Genomic DNA, 17,865 nt, shown 5'->3' on the forward strand with positions numbered 1-17,865 from the left:
GTCCACTACAAGGCTCACTTGGCGTGAGCTGCGATCAAACCAAGGATCATATGCACCAGAGATGAACGCTCTACCACTGAGACACCAGAAATAGAAGTGAAAACAATTAAACATTCGCCTGCGTACTTTGAAATGTAGAATGAGTAGTAAACAGATTTCTCTAATGCAATACTTAGATGCTGTTGCTCATTGTATATGTACCGAAGATAAACACCATCTTGTATAGGTGTTCTGTACTTCTTGTAGTTACTGCACTTATTTTGTTATATGAATAAACAAATTAAATTATATCTATGAATGCACTTGCAAGCCTACCAACATAATGTTCGTAAGGCGAAACGAGATAATTCACATCGAGATTTCCCGTTCCACCTTACATGAAGATAGAAAGTGATAACAGGTTTTACATGTAAATTCCATTGCTAGAGGTCATAAGGCGAAACGGGAAAAGGCGAAAAGTGCAGGAATCATCTCAATAAATTCCTTGAAATTGGAAGCATTTCATATGCAAATGAAATTTTAAAAATCACTGGTAGTGATCAGTCTTTGAAAAAGAGGAAATTCATGGGGTTAAGTTCTGACCCATTAAGCCCCTATACTACAACTGTTTCAAATTCAAGAACGTTATTATTCCCCTTGTTTACCTTTATTTTTAATATTCCCGAGCAAAGAGCAACTTGTGTGTGTCTCTTAACTCCTTTCATTTTTCATACCTTTATTCTCACCGTCGTGATTAAAACAATTGGGTAGAAAAACGTGATTAACTAACCAAATTCATCATCAGCAAAACGCCAAATACGTTCGTATTTAACACTTTGACCGTTTCTGATTTTGAAAACGTTCTTGTGTATACTGTAAGTCATTACTTGGCAGCATGTATGTAACATCGTCATTGATAAATCATATATAATAGCTTTTTTTAAAGTGATAAGTAAAAACTTGTGACTCTTATTGAAACGTTTGGATTGCGAGCGTAGCAAGCAAGAAAATTTTTAACAAATCTATTTCTTTCCATACCAACAACAATATTGATTTAATAGGGCGCCAATACTTTTTCGGGGCGACGCGTCGTTTATTCATTTCCAATACCTTTTCTTTCTTCTTGCTCGTTCGGCACCCTCTTGTTATCAGCGCCCAGGGCAACCGCCCCGCTCGCCCGCACCCTAACTGCGGCTCTGATGAGAACTTTTCTAAATATACAGCAATCTATTCTACAGTTGCTAAACGAATAAGAGATAACACAAGCACTTACACATTTAAAAATTAGTTGTATTTAAGGTAAAGTATTTTTTTTTATCTTAAAAAGATATTTTACTTCCAAGGAACTTATTATTATGAGCAAATGTACTATCCAATGTAATGTAGCATGGTGCATTTATACCGTCACTGTTAGAACATGCTTGAAAGATTGGGAAAGAAAACAGGAGAGTGAATTAGTTGCCGCCTTTCATATTAGTAAAGTACAACAACATAATTGATATTGTTTTGATTTGGTTATGTTGTACTTCAGATCAAGTGATAGTTCGTTTTCTATATATTAAATTTTAATTATTCTAAATGTGCTTTTGTAACTTTTAAATAACTTGTCAAGTCACACTTCGAAATTAAAACCTTAGTTTGTTTGTACATAGAGACGGTTGACTTTCCTTCTTTTTCTTGACCCTTTCATTAAGGACTAGATTCTACAAGAGCAGCAGATGCTGAGCATATATTACCCAAAAGCAGTGCGCGAATTAGGTTGTGTATATAAAATAGTTCCTAACAGGATAGTTGGTTGCTTTGTGAAGAATCAGTGTTTCAGTTTGTTGCTTTTTGAAAGGGATTACATAAAATAGAAGGAAATTCCGCCCCGGGATTCGCACCCTACCCTAAAGACATGAATGGCATAAGCTGAATGGTAGGCCCTGTTTCCATGAGATATGTGACGCCACAGAGGGTAGATTTATTTGTTTATTCGAGAAATCTAACAAATTTAGTGGAAAAAGATATTAAATTCAATTACTGCTTTCGCAAAATCATGCATTTAGCTTTTGTTTTTCTTTTTTTTTCTTTTTTTTTAAAAAAAATTGTCTGATTTAATTTTGTTAAGACATTTTACGGGAATTTCACATTCCAATACTATGAAAAAGAAACAAAAAGTACTCTTACGTTTGAATATCATTCCCTAGTCCAATTTTCTTTTATTCTTTTCTTCTTGCTTTTTATTCGTTTCCTTAATATGATAATGTTTATAGGACCTGCACTTAGGTCTCTTTCACATTATCTGGCGATTTGCAGGATCCGTTTCCGGCTGTTTGCCGGATCCGGTTTCGGCCCCTTTCATATTATCCAGCGTTTTGCCGTGGATGAAAAATATGCGAGCAGGATTGCTGTGCAACGGAAGAAACAAAACTCTGTGACTCTTGTCGTGTTGTGGTGGTTGTAAGGGACAGACGCAAAATGTGTTTTCTACTCGCCTTGTTAAGACACAGGCAGAAAAAAAAACGTCAGAGACACATATGGGTTCACCCTGATTTTTCTATACTGTTTCCACAATTAAGGGAAGACGAAGGAAAATTCTTTAATAATTACTTTCGTATGTTTATCGCATCAACTATTGTCATTCATTAGTTTTGTTAACGTGATTGCAGTGGACAAATGCAAAATAATATGCATTTTATTCGCTTTGTTACCAGGCCCGTAGCCAGCCCAAAAATTTAGAGGGGTCCGGTAGAAGTTAGGGGGGCCCGACCCAATCATAGTATACTTCATCACCATATTATAGTTCATTTGCAAGCCTACCGTGAAACTTTTAGGAGGCCAGCCAAAGTTTAGGGGGCCCGGCCCCCCTTGCCCCCTATGGATACGGGCCTGTTTGTTACCGAAATGAGAGAACATGCCACATACAGAAAACATGTGCACTTTTTATTAGAGAAGCGGTATTTTGGAAGAGATTTTTCTATACTGTTTCCACAATTGATAAACTTGGGCAAAATAGCGGCCTGGTTCTGGATATTTAAAATACCGTTCCGGTATTCAACTGTTGTGACTGAGAAAACCAGACTAAAGTCCTCTCGGGATAGTCAACCGTTGAGGTCTATCCGAGAATCTCAAGCCAACATTCAGTCACTGACCCCAAGACAAATTCCGGGGAAATGGGGAGACATGTCCCCCCCCCAACATAGGAACTAGAGACTCTCCCAATAATCCGATTTGAAAAGTGCTTTTTGCAGATAAGTGTGATGATTTGTGTCCGACTGCCACAAAGGAAAGTGAAATGAAGTTTGTTTCTCTTGGCTTTTCCATTTTTAATGAAAATGAAGGCGTGCAACTGTGTGTGACGTAACCTGATATGAAATCTTATCTCTTCCTCTCCCCTAGGCCCTAGCACGGGAAGAGTATAGACTATCCAATGTCAGTAGAACCCATCTTTTCAGTAAATGCGTATTTAATCTATTTGTAGTATCAGCCTAGGCATCTACTCATGCTTCGTAAGCTAACTACCTCTGTAGCCTATGGAACCCGGAGGTTCAATGCTGCGTTCACAAAAGCTCTCCACTGACTTCTATCCTTAACCAACTGGATCCAGTTTCTACTTTGTATTCCTATTTTTACGAGAGCCATCTTAATATTGTCTTCCCATCTGCGCCTAGGTCTTCCTAATAGTCGTTTTCCGATTTGTCTTACCGCTAACACTTTGAAAGCGTTCCTACTTTCTTCCATCCTGGCTATATGTCCTGCCCACCTGAGCCTCTTAGACTTGATGACCCTAACTATCTTTGATAAGAAGTATAATTTACGTAGTTCCTCGTTATGAAGTTTCCCATTCCCATTCCTCTTGGGTCCGAATATTCGTCTGAGCATTTTGTTCTCAGATACTTTACGTCTATGTTCTTCCCTCAGAATAAGCGACCATTCCTCAACAGAATTCGCGACGACAAGAGATTTTGAACTGAATAATAACACGAATTTCCTGTTTTTAGTCGACATTTAATTTCTTCGTGAATAGATTTTCGTCTGTTAATATTGATCCTAGATATTTTAAAGTATCCACTCTATCAAAAGTATTATTTAATATTTTAACGCATTCATAATTTCCCGTATTACGGTCCCGACGCACTTTCATGTATTTAGTTTTCTCTGCATTTACTTCTAAACCCTTGTCCCTGCAAGCGTTTAATAACACCTCTGCATTTCTTTCTATTGTTCTCCTATCATCTATTAAATTTACACCATCAGCGTACGCATAACCTGGTGAACACCGTTCAGCTCTAGGCCCTGGTTGTTATCTTTGATTTTCCTTGTAGCGTATTCCAGGACAAAGTTGAATAATAATGGCGACAACGCATCTCCTTGTTTCAGGCCATTCTCGACGTGAAAGCTCGTGGCCAAAAATTTTCCTATCCGGACTTTATTATGGGGTTTATTTAAACATGCTTTAATTGATCTAATTAGCTTTTCCGGCATTCCAAATTCTGTAAGAACGTTGTACAATGTTTCTCTCCTAACCTAGTCGTAAGCCTTTCTAAAATCAATAAATAGTTGATGTACCGGGCTACTGTATTCCCACTTCTTTTCGAGTATTTGGCGAATGGTAAATATTTGGTCGATAGTTGATCGATTTCTTCTAAATCCACACTGATAATCTCCAATAATTTCATCTGCGTATGGGGTCAATCTTGCTAATAGAATGTTCGAAAGGATTTTATAGGATGTTGACAGAAGAGAGATGCCTCGATAATTATTACAGTCAGTTTTGTCGCCTTTCTTGTGGATTGAAACAATGATTGATTCTTTCCACTCTTGTGGCAATTCTTCCTTGTTGTAGATAAGGAGAATGAGTTTGTGTATCTTGTTCCACAATTTTTCGCCTCCAGCTAAAATTAACTCTGCCGGAATTTCGTTTACATCCGGAGATTTGTGTTTCTTTAATTTCTTTATAGCGATTTCTACTTCTATTCGGTTGGGTTCTGGAATATGCGGTTCTGCGGTGAGTATCTCCCTTTCTCCACGCACATTTGTTTTTGACTGGGTGTTAAGCAAATCGTCAAAGAAATCTTTCCATCTATTTAAAATGCTATCTGTATCAGTGAAAACTGTTCCATCAGCTTTCTTTAATGTATAAGCACGAGATTGATAGCCTTCCTTAAATCCGTTGATCTCTTTATACATGTCTCGAATGTTTTTATTTTTACTATTATTTTCAAGTTCTTAAATTTTAGCTTTCAAAAAATCGCGTTTCTTTGTTTGGAGGTTTCCCGCCTGATATCGACGAAATTTTGTGTAGTTATTTCATTCGAATTTTTTAGCCAACATAATTTTGCCTGTTTTCTCTTCTCTGCTAGATCGAACCATGGTTTGTTCCTACGTATTTCCGTGTACCAATTTTACTTTTAAGAGAGGATGCTTCGTAAGCAAAGAAGAGAATTCAATTGCTGGAATATTTTTCTCCATAATCTTAAGGTTACATCTGTTAACTAAAGAGTATATGACATGCGTCAGATTTCTGTAATGATTCATGCAGTGTTATTGAGATTATCATCACTTTGCTCAAACAGTATTGTTGCGTCATACATAATTGATATTCTTTCTTCATAGTTTTGGGGAAGTCATTTATATTATTATATTATTATAAAACAATTTTAACGTTGATCATTGTGGATGCCTAATTAGAAATATACCAATTATAAATATGCGTGTATTCAGATTTAAGAATGTGTTCACGGCAGTGATTTGTAATACTGATATGTACAACTACTTCACCTACATCGCCTAATATATAATATACTCCACAACAGTTGATCAGATTCATCTACCGTAATATGAGTTTCATCTCCCTTCTCTAGAATAAGGCGTACTTAGTATTTTGTTTCGAGGGCTATGCCCAACACAAGGAAGGAAGTCGGAGTGCAATTGCCCATCTGAGTTTGAGAATTAAATATATTTTAATTTATACATAAATTGAAGTTATAGTGGCAAGAATTGCAGACCGATAAATCCTATATATGATATGATACAAAAACTTATGAGTGAATCTAACCCTTTATTCTATTCATACAAGAAACAGGAAGCATCCTCTTGGCCTTCCTAACTTCCTTGACTAATTATTCCCCCGGTTTGATTTTCTTTAATTCAAATATTCCCTTCTTTTAAAAATAACTAAACGATATATTTTTTCCTTTATTATAATAACTAAAGTCCTGTCATGTTGATATCCGCTCAAGTTGGTGTGGAACACCAGTTTCGCTTATCAACTCCTCCTAGTTTTGGTGTTACTGATGACGGCCGACTTGAATCACAACTGACAACTTTCGATAAAGTATGATAAGCGAAATGAAAGAAAGCAACATCAAGAAAAAGAAACAGAAAAGTAGAAAGGACGAAAGAAAGAACAAAAGGACGCAGTTCTTATATGGAATGAAATTTGACAAATACAGTATTATTTCTAAACAAAGAGCATAAGAAAATGGAAAGTCAATTGCATTCTTAGAAATGGTAAGAAGGATTATTGTTGTACGTGGAATGTGAAAAACTAACAAATTTATTTCGGGGGGGGGGGGGACTTGAGCCCGATAGCCTCCTAAATACGCCACTGAAGACAATTCTGCTCCTCTGATTCTTCACAGCATTGTTTTTCAACTTCATAAATATTTTGAATATCGCTTATATATAATTATATATATATATATATATATATATATATATATATATATATATATATATGAGAACGGTCTTACTCGTCCCAACCAATGTTGAAGACAGATTTTGCGCCGATGCGTCCTACCCTTATGCCGTGTAAGCTAAAGGATATGGTAATGATAAGAATGAATGAAAAATAGTGTAATGAAGAAAATGGGAGGAAGAAGAACTCCGAGAAACCTCAGACACACTGTGTTTGTCCACCACAGAATCCACTTCGGCCGAGGAAATTCTGAAGTTCAGGAAACACAAATATAACATCAATTTATAATTTTTATTGTGAAGAGAGACTGACTTATATACTTGTTTCTCTTTGACAAAATTACAACTGAAGTCATCAGAGTAGATTGTAATTAATTTCTTAATTGTGACACTGTCATCCAAAGTGTTTACTCAAGTCACTTCGAATTGCTTGAAAAGTCAAGTAAATATATCTCATTTCTGTACACCGAGAATCCACCTGAGATACGATCTTGTGTACGATTACATCAAAAAGCCAATATTTTAAATTGTTCTTCTCTGATTTCTTCTCGGAGTGGTTCAGTATCAAATGCGGGATTCAATTTCTTACATTGATATGATCTAGATTTTATCTTCAAACGTCCGGAAGAATTAATGGTTGTAACTTAGAGAAATGTAACCTACCCGTTTCTTCTGCCATAGGTTTCATAGTCTTAAATCGTACACAGGGCTCCCTTGTGGCTATGTGGATAGCGTACGCGCCTTTGGTATGGGAGACCCGGGTTCGATTACCGGCGGAAACTCATGTGTATCGGAAACTATGTTAAGTTGTAGGCCCAAGGCTCATAGTCTTCTGCTGAATGGGATGCTTAACTCAAATCCACTCCAATTCGTGTACATTCCATCTTGTTTCAGAAATGCTATGGAGGGATTGCTGACCCTTGTATTTTAATAATCTCTGTGGGACAGATTTGATTTTCAGTCGTAGCGTCCCGTTCATCATTGAGGCTATATGAGACGTGGACCTACAATTTAACGTGGAATCCGAACCAAATAAGCTCCCGCCAAGAATCGAACCTGGGTCCCTACGCTAACCGCTCATCCACTAGGGAGCTCTTTGTGTGGACTTGAAAATACCCCAGTAACTATACATAAGTCACTAAATTTTTGTATTACCAATAGACTAAATTTTTCTCCTTTCACCAAAGGTGTTTAAAAGATCGCTAAATCCAGATTTTTAAATCTAATTTTAATTTGATCTCTAGAAAGGTTATGAAATATATACATATCTCGCGTATCGCGCTCCCTCTAGAAGGTTTGGGTCCCCATTTATCGGGATTCCTATACCCTCTTATTGTTAGTCCTGATGATATGCCTAGATTTAACGTTGGCTACACAGTCGAACACAAACAAATTGTAGGCAATATCAATTTTGAAAATGCACTTGTAGAGCTTCTAAGCAAACAAATTATTATATTGAGTGCTTGAACTCACTTTGAATAAATTTAACTGTGGCGTGAACAGCTGATAGCGTAGTAACCCAATAATGTGCTTGGGACAATTCGTATTGTATGCATTCTGTTTATAATATAATAGATTTGATCATTATAATATGCTCATCTGGCAACCCTTAGCTTATAAGTCGATTTTGTATAAGTCTTCACGATTGTGGTATAAGATAAGCTAGAGAGAACAATACCGTGGCAAACAACACCAAAATGGAGTCATGGCAAACAACACGTAATAGCAATTTGATATTTTACATGGTTTAGGAGATGTGATAATGAATGTTAATGTTGGCAATACTGCTAAAAGTCATGAAATTAGGAGAATATGTAGTAATCACGACTCCCAAAAACTGTTGGTCAAGTGTCAAAAGTACGAAAACAAACAACGATCGTTTTAAAAATTTCTCGCAACTACGTCATTTTAAGAAGTATTGCCAACTGTAACAAGTATAGTGTAATGTCCAAGAGGACGGGCACCCGAAAAATATAACCTCAGTGCAGAAATGGGGCAATCACTCCAGCAAATAACAAGAACATTCATTTTTAACAGTTATAAATTCATCAAAATTAACATATAAAAACAAACAAGTTATCTCATTGCGTTAGAGCATGTACGATTTATTGAACTTTTACATAATGTCTCTCCAGTCTTCATAAAATAACCAACTTTTTTTTAACATATACTGAGTAAACGTTAATGTTATTTTAAATGGTTACCTCGTTCAAATCCTCAAATATCTGGGATATGATTTGATTACTTTCTATTAATTACTTTTAGTTTGTTGCTTGATATTCATAAATACTTTCTTTCTATATGCTTTTTACCAGACTATCCAGTTATTTGATGATAATACAAACAGAGTTCGGTGTTTTCCGTTTGGCAGATTTGGTAATTGGCAGATTTGGTAATTGGCAGATTTGGTCATTGGCAGATTTGGTAATTGGCAGATTTGTCATTTGGCTGATTTGTCCATTTTCACGATTGGCGCATATGGTCATTTTCGCGTTTGGCAGATTTGGTAATTGGCAGATTTGGTAATTGGCGGATTTGTCAATTGGCAGATTTGTCCGTTCTCGTCATTGGCGCATTTAGTCATTTTCGCGTTTGGCAGATTTGGTATTGGCAGATTTGGTAATTGGCAGATTTGGTAATTGGCAGATTTGGTAATTGGCAGATTTGGTAATTGGCGGATTTGTCCATTGGCTGATTTGTCCATTTTCACAATTGGCGCATTTGGTCATTTTCGCGTTTGGCGCATTTGGTAATTGGCAGATTTGGTAATTGGCGGATTTGTCATTTGGCGGATTTGTCCGGGTCCCATATTTTCTCTAGTAACAAATGGTGTTTATGTCACGTTTCATGGATATACATCCAGCGGTATAGAAACCATCTGCTACGTTGTATTTGCAATTCGTTGGCAACACTGACGAAATGGGTATGTTTGGGTGCAAAGTGATATTATCAAACACTTCCCCGAGTTACGTTCTAGCAATCAGCCAAAAAGAACATGATGGGTTCAGGCGCTTACACGTGATGCATCATAATATTTTTACTTCTGTCCAATATGTCATACATAGGGTCACAAACAGCAACAAACTGACCCCTTATAGAGTCAGATTGCAGGTTTGCCCGTGATTTAGAACGGTTTCGTACTTCTCATGGCAAGAGCTTTCAGACGATATATATAGTAGGTTTTCCCCAGGTAGATGGTGCTAGAGTGGAATCATCCCTAGTTAGTTCAACGTGATCACAGGACCGGAAAATCAACACACTTCACTCAGATAAACCTGTCCACTACCACTTCTGTCTGCAAACATGGCGTCTGTTATATGGAATTTCAATATTTATTTTTACTGCTTGTATTTTCGGCTAAAATCCAATGGTTCGGGACTCCATTTCCTCCCAACTATTTTATATGACTATTTTATCTAAGATTACCTGCTTATTGTTGATTGATTCTGCAAAATATCCAAATTTTCACGGAGCAGGTATTGAGGCAGTCTGTCCCTCGACAGTTACACCACAAAGAACAAGGTAAAGGCGCAACAGAATACTAAGGTGGAATATAGTTCGCAGTCACAGCAAGGGAATTTTCGCGGCGGAAAATATAAAGCGAATAAAAAAATGGTGAAAACTGGATCAAACCAGATTTTAGCAGAATATGGGTATCTCAGAGGGACGATGGAGGTCTAAAATATTCTACCAAATATTGGATTGGTGGACAAATTCAGAAAATTCTATCCAATTGATGACCTATGATTTATATTGAGATAAAAATGTATAATTTCAAAAATCATCCAATTGAGGTGCCCATAGAACAGAAATTTACGATGAAAAATAATATATTAATAAAGAAATTATTTCCGAAATATTTTTTTCTAATTATTCTGAAGCACGTAGGTTAATTTTGATGTGGACACGAAACAAACGGATTTAATACGTAAACCAAAAATTATGTGGCAAAATCTAATAATATACATTACGATCAAAAATTACCCGGACTGTTAAAAAAAATTATACTACCTTAACTATAGCTAAAGGCTACGTGACTCCTATTCTTTTTAGCCTGTTCTTCTTTTAATGTTGCAGTCCTGAGCATCCGTGTCGATCGTGATGGGAACATATAGTCTCAATGCTGAGGTCTCCATTGATCCCTTTACTCACTCACTCCTTGTTTGTAGCTAATAGACTGAAATAGTGTGATGTCACATCCGTCTGGTTGCTATGGTGATCGTAGTTTTATTTTCTAAACAACATGGCCTTACAACCTAAGTACAAAGCGAAAACAGTGAAGTGCTAACTTCCGTGTTACAAACATCAGAGTAAAAGAAACACTTGTATATGTTTTAAAAAGATTGCAATGAATGAAACTACGAAAACGTACAAAAAGCAAGCAATTAGGTAAATAATATGTTAAAATATGTCAAGCGTTGAAAATGAAATGTTTCCCCTGATATCGCAGATTTTGTGTTTTATACATTTCGAGGTTACGTTAAGTGTCAAAATATATTTAGCTTATTTATTATCGGATATTAAATTTAAATAATTATGGAAAATAATTGGTACTATCGGTATCACACAATACATTCCAAACGTGTAAATCTACAAAAATAGTGTTTAAAACTTGTGCTGAACCCCTCATAATTGGATGTTTCCTTGTTATTATATTTTTAAGGTAAGTAGGAAGTATAAGGAAAGGTCCGATGCATGTTAACCGACCAGAAATTGATCCAGATTGAAAATTCTCAGAACTTATATGGTTACAAGCTCCGTGTATTTTTTTTTGTTGATTCTTTCTTTATTTTGTAGCGACTGCAACTATGGCGTAAAATAAAGTGTGGGCGTAAAATATCTGAATATGCGAATATAATTAATATCAAGGATTTCAAAGTAGACTATTATTTTTTCTTGCAGACAAATCAAGTAGCCCTATTTGTTCTATTTTCATTGTGCCGACAGCTTATCAGTCTGTACCTTACCAGTATTTGCATTGCGTGTAGTTGCTTTTGTTCATTGTGCACTACCTGGTAATGGCGTTGGCATTACTTATGCAATGTCTATCTTATCAGATTACCAAGAGATGTGCCCCCTGTAGAAAAAGGTTCCTTATACCTGTATGTTACTTCGTTAATTATTAGATTTCACTTGTAAATTTTCTAAATAGTGGACCCATTTTCTTAATCTGTATCTTTTCCTGTCAACTTTACTTTGTTCTCAAAATATTCTAAAATTATTATTAAATGTGTGTTCTTATTAGCAGTATACTTCATAGTATTCCTATCGCTCCATGCGTTTGTTTAGAAAACAACATGGCGATCACCATGGTAACGAAGAGGAAATGATGACATCAATATTTCAGTCTATATATGCAGGGTATTAATGAACCTATATCGACAAACTGTAAGAGATAATGCCTCACATCAAAATAAGAGAAAAAAGTTTATGTAGAACTGTGAGCAGTAATACATAGCTATAGAGCTAGGGCTATCCAAAATCGTGTAAAAATTCATTATTTCGAATTTCAGAAATCATGGAGTGGAGGGCCCTGTCAATGTAAAGACACATAAACCATCCACAAATGCATATTTCAGTCATGTTAGTAGATACACAGGGATTTCCGGTGAGGCATAATTCTCAAACATGCACCCAACAAAATTCCCAAATATACTGTGATTTCAGGGTGGGAAAGAAGTAGGCAAAAGATAGCCTTGACAGCAGAGAACATGGAACGCTTTGACAGGAAATCAGAAGTGTTAAGGACCATCAGCACAGTAGCAAAGGTGGTAAATATAAACTTTGTATTTACTATAACTTATTGTATTTACTTTACTAATGTATTTACTACAACTTATTGTATTTACTATAACTTATTGTATTTACTTTACTAATGTATTTACTATAACAAAGGGACATAATGCAATATATATTTCGTGTTACTGCTTAGACAGATGTAGGGAATATATAGTTTTAGATCAAATGTGTTCATTTCATCGCTCATGTCAATACTTTATATGTTACTCCATAAAACACCTGCGCTTAAGCCCATGTTACACTTACTACACATGTAGTTTGCTGTTCCAAAACAGCTATGTTTTGCACAACCTCTTACTTTCGGTATCTATACACGTCAGTGGTCGAAAACTCACATAAGGTAGGGGTGCATGAGGTGGTTTTATGGAAGTGAGGATTTCACGAATATTTTCAACAGTGCATTCGCTATGATTTTTGGAAATGATAATAAAGAACGTGTACATATTTTTGATTCTAGTTTTTGTGCCAATTAACCAGCAATTTGAAATGCAAATATCCATAAAATATGCAAATATGATCCACTACCAATTCTTTATGTAATTATATGTACGAAAGGCAGGAACATTCTGGTCCATCCGATCTACCCTTCTCATGCTATTCTTGCAATTTGTACGCAAGAATATAACGTAATGTTCAATACGTATTCAAATATTATCATTGGGAGTTTTCAATTTAAATGTTCTTATTAACATCTTCCTTCCAAGGAGATTCAGGTTTCGTCGTGGTCTTCATCCGGTTTGTAATTATTCTTGCGTATGCATTCTCTATCAATACGCAGGAATACAAAATTCAAGTACACTCTTGTTCACTTTCTTCTTCTTAAGTGGCCTAAGTTTTAGTTACAGTTAACTGAACAAGAAAAATCTGATACGAGCAACAAATTATAGATTTACTGTTCGTAACTTTCTCATAATGAAAGTATGTTCTCTATAAAATGATTTGATAAATATCTTCAATTAAAATATTTACCAATTGCTTTTCATTAATCATTCCTAACGTTAGGATGCACACGACAAAACATGAGGAGGTCGATAGCCTTCTTGTTGACAAAGCTATTATGTTTTGAAGAAGAGTGATTCACTGGAGTTCATCGGTTGCTAAGTATTTGATTAGAAGACTATTAATAATTCGTAACCTCTTTATCGATTTAAGAGTTTAAAGAAGTAATCATTATAATTAAGTATGATTATATCGAACGTGTTGGAGACGTTTTTATTAACCTTTTTTCCAGGAGTAATCTTGTAGCTCAGGTTATCCTATAGATTCTTCTTTGACAATTAACTTGAATAGTAGGAGTGGAAATAAAATTGAAATGTTTGCATTTCATCATGTATTATTGTCGTAAAGAGGTAGAACTTGATAAGCTTATCAGTTGGTAACATCAATACACAGCTCCACTAAACATGCTTTAGAAACTAGCTTCACATAAAGAACAGTGACTAATTGAAAAAAACAATTGACACAAAATGAATATGCATGTTCATTAGACCAGTCAAATTATGCATGGCTCACTGGTAGAGCGTTCAATCCCAGCTTGCACCGAGTGAACTTTGTGGTGAACAAACACAATGTGCTTTCTTGAGGCTCTCCCGTTTTCTTCCATTTTCTTCATTCCACCATTTCATTCATTTCTTATCATCACCGACTCCTTTAGTCTAGCCAGCATAACCGCGGAACGTAAAACTTGATGATTTAATTTCATCTCATTCTCAAATTATATATTTGGAGATAAACTGTCATTTAAAAAACAAATCTTTTACTTGAAATATTCTGACGTAGAGCAGTTTATACCAGCGCTATTTGTTATGGAACTTTTCAACCCATGCACTTCTGACGCGCTACCCTTTTGTCCGTGTCCGTCTGAAGTACTATCATAGAAGAGGAGTTAACCCTTCATACAAATTTTCATACCATGAGTTGCACATTAACATGCCTAAAACTGCTTATATATTTAATTCAGTAACTAGTGACCTTAAATGTATCGACTTAAAAATGTCCATTCCGTTATTTCCTGCTTCGAATTCCAAAAGAGGCTAATTGCCACTGGTAAAATTAATAGTATTAGAATGAGAACAGTACAGTTATATTTAACACTTTTAATTGGGATGTTGTCACGCTTATACTAGATTTTTAATTGGAATGGCATTACATATGTATGGTTGAGTTTAAGATATTTCTCGAAAACAAAATTAACGACTTCAGCAATTTTCAGAAATAACATTGTTGCGGAAACAATGAATGAAAACTGTATTTTGAATTGCGGGGAAGCGAGAGAACAAGAAAGTCTAGCTCTACTCAAGATTACTAGAGGACAGGCTGTCTCAAATCACTTTGGATTTTGTTCAGAGGAAGTACGGTGTAGATTGTATGGCATCACGCATACACAACAAGTTTATGAGATTTTTGAGATTGTGAAGAATGTTAATGGTTTACAATGTAACAGACTTGTCGGATAGTGTTTTGCAAATCCTTTTCTTGTAGGCTGGAGACGAAACTGTATATTGGTTCTATATCGTAGACTAGCAGAATTTTTCAAGTGTTTATGTTAATGACTACTTGTGTTACTATCTTGATTATTCTCATTTTCAGACTTCCAAACTATTAGCCTAGGCATCGGGACTTAAAAATTGAGTTCTAAGGACAACTCATAAAACAATTTGGCACCCGATATTTTTTGAATGTATACTCATTACTGATCACAAAAATGCCCGATGCCAGAAAAAAACATCTCGCGGGAGGGAAGGGGAAGGGGGAGAAAGCCGAAATTTTAGCCGTTTCTATTATTCATCACATCTCCGTAACCATAGGAGCTAGAGCATCCAAACCTTTTTCATTTTAATTATTTAATTGTTTTCTACAATTTAATTCTAGTGCATTTTTGAGCTAAATATAATGTTTTTTTTGTTATTTTCATTTTTACCCAGTATTGGTTGCGCGTGGCGTCAATGTTTTAGCCACAGATTCTTTACAAGATCGAATTGGAAAAAAAAAATGTTTCCTCTAAAAGTTTTTCATTTTATGCTCTTTCAAAAAAATGTATATTTATATTATTGTAGGAGTAATAGTGCGTGAGTTATGTGCGACTTTATTCTGTCGTGTGCGAAACTGATCACGACGCGGCCCAAGAGTTGCTTTCCCACAAACGGTAGATATTAGCAGCTGATAATGATTAATATTATTTATATATATATATATATATATATATATATATATATATATATATATATATATATAATCTTGTCTGTCTGCAAGTATATAATACTGATGATTAAGTATGTCTATAATCTAATTAAAAATATCCAGTTTTAATATCAACTCAGGGGCTTTCCGGATAATAACTCTTGTCAAAACACAAAATTTCTCTGAAGAATAGAGAGAGAGCTTTCTCTAGTACACAGTATGAGAAACTGCAAATCTGTTTCTTTATACATGTCTCTGATACCTTCCAAATCATGCACAAACATGTAGCTTTCTGCTGATTTTATGAAATAAATCTCGTTTCCACAAGGGTTGTTTTCGCTACAAGTCCTTCGATTTATGTATTACAATGGTACTGAGTGAAATAGAGCAGGAGCTAGATTTCAAAATTGCCCTCAAGAGAGAATCATGAATCATGAATTTGCCATCCACGTTTTTTTATTACCACCTTTTCCTTTTAATACTTACTGTAAAGGTAAGAAAAAAACAAAAAATAAGAAATGCATAACACATTTTATAAATGATCAGTTTTTAAACTGTAAAATCTTATTTACAGAAGAAGCATTTGCCTATTATTGTGTACAGTTACTATAATACAATAAATCTATAATAAGAAACGTAATAGAAGGAAACCATGTACGTAAGAAATCTCTACACAAGAGAACAATTATCTCATTTCTAGAATTAGTTCTCAATAATGATATGTCACTCTTATAAACTAAAAAGAAGATGAAATTTGTGATGTCTTTAATGCATCAGTCAGTCTTCATCACTCTGTTCATTAGCTGATATTGAATTTTTATACTCACTTGGACAGCTACACATTGGAGTGCACAAGAAACCGCGATTCTTACATTACATTTCAAACTTACACACTCAAGCTTCTGAGGGCTACACATGGTAATCTCTAAACAAACGTTAGGAATATCTTCGAATGTTTTCAAAACTAGTCTCAGAATTTGGTCCTCCAAATATACCATGCGGAGTCTTCTGGCCTTGGTAGATAGATCTCACTCTTATCAGCGTTTTCTAAATTTCTGTTGGATAATGGGATCTCTTTATATGTTGTTTCAGAGCATCAGTTGTTGGAGGTAATTTCTCCAGGCTGCATTTTCCTAAAAGTAGGAGCCTAACTCCATCACAGATCATCACATCAACCTTGAAGAGCTTAGTGAAATCAGTTCTGCAGATTCAATAGCGTTTGCTGATAAAGGAATCTGCCTTAGAAAAAATAAAAGGTACAGTTCTTTGAGTAAGTAGACCATAAGTACATGGTGGCACACGAAATGATCCACCATTTTCTTTTAAAATAAAAACTTTATTCACAATCAGAACAGAAAGAAAAGCACGTCACAAGAAAGAGTGCACTATGGGGAAATGTTCCAATTTAAAACATGTTCAATGTGGCCGCCATTGTTGATCTGAACTGCATTTAATCGAACACTGCGGTTATTCACTACTCGACGACACATGTTTTCATCAATTTCACTGCAAGCCTGAACAGGAAGTCATCTGAGCTCTACCAAATTGTTGGAAAGCTCCATCTTGCATGAACTAATGCGTGTTGATGGGCAAAGCAGTAGCAAGCAACTGCGGGACAAAGTTATTCCGGAGCATAGTCAAGTACCGCTCACTGTTTACTGTTTCTTCGAAGAAGAATGGCCCAATCAATCCATGGCTGGAAATTGTAACCCACACTATAATCCTGGGCGCGTGGTGTTGTTTTTCATGAATTAACCGTGGATTTTCATTGGTCCAAAAACACGCATTTTGTTTGTTGACCACTCCGTCCAAATGGAAATGCGCCTCGTCAGAAAACCAAACGTTGTGAAGGATTACTTGCTTACCCTTTGCCTATTGAGTGAACACTAATCTCTGCTGCTTGTGGTCATTTGTGAGTCGTTGCACAACGGTTATCTTGTATGGATAAAAATGGAGATCACTCTTCAGAATTCGCTGAACCGAACGTCTTGATATGCCAAGTTGCACTGCTGCGTTTCTTGTCGACTTCCCGGGACTCCCCTGCATTGCAACTCTAACAGTATCAATATTCTGAGGCGAACACAAGGCTTCTGTCGAGGACGCTTCGGCTCCAATATTGTTCTCTCTGAAAATTTTCATACAGTCTGTGAATGATTTTGTTGGAAGGAGCCCATCGGGTATTAAACCTCTCTAGAAATCGTCTTTGAGCAATAATAAAACTGCTTG

The 17,865-nt window shown here is 35.8% G+C and overlaps 1 long non-coding RNA gene across 1 annotated transcript in view; it reads left to right on the forward strand.

Annotated features, from left to right (window-relative positions):
- The window catches only part of LOC145679833 (uncharacterized), a 113,702-nt gene that overhangs the window by 82,937 nt on the left and 12,900 nt on the right, over positions 1-17,865 (forward strand). The window contains exon 3 of the long non-coding RNA XR_014130575.1: positions 12,174-12,428. This is a non-coding gene — a long non-coding RNA (uncharacterized LOC145679833). The remainder of the gene's footprint in view (positions 1-12,173; positions 12,429-17,865) is intronic.

The sequence above is a fragment of the Thermobia domestica genome, chromosome 2, assembly GCF_964235325.1.
Source record: "Thermobia domestica chromosome 2, izTheDome1.hap1.1, whole genome shotgun sequence".
In the NCBI taxonomy this organism is placed as follows: Eukaryota; Metazoa; Arthropoda; class Insecta; order Zygentoma; family Lepismatidae; genus Thermobia; species Thermobia domestica.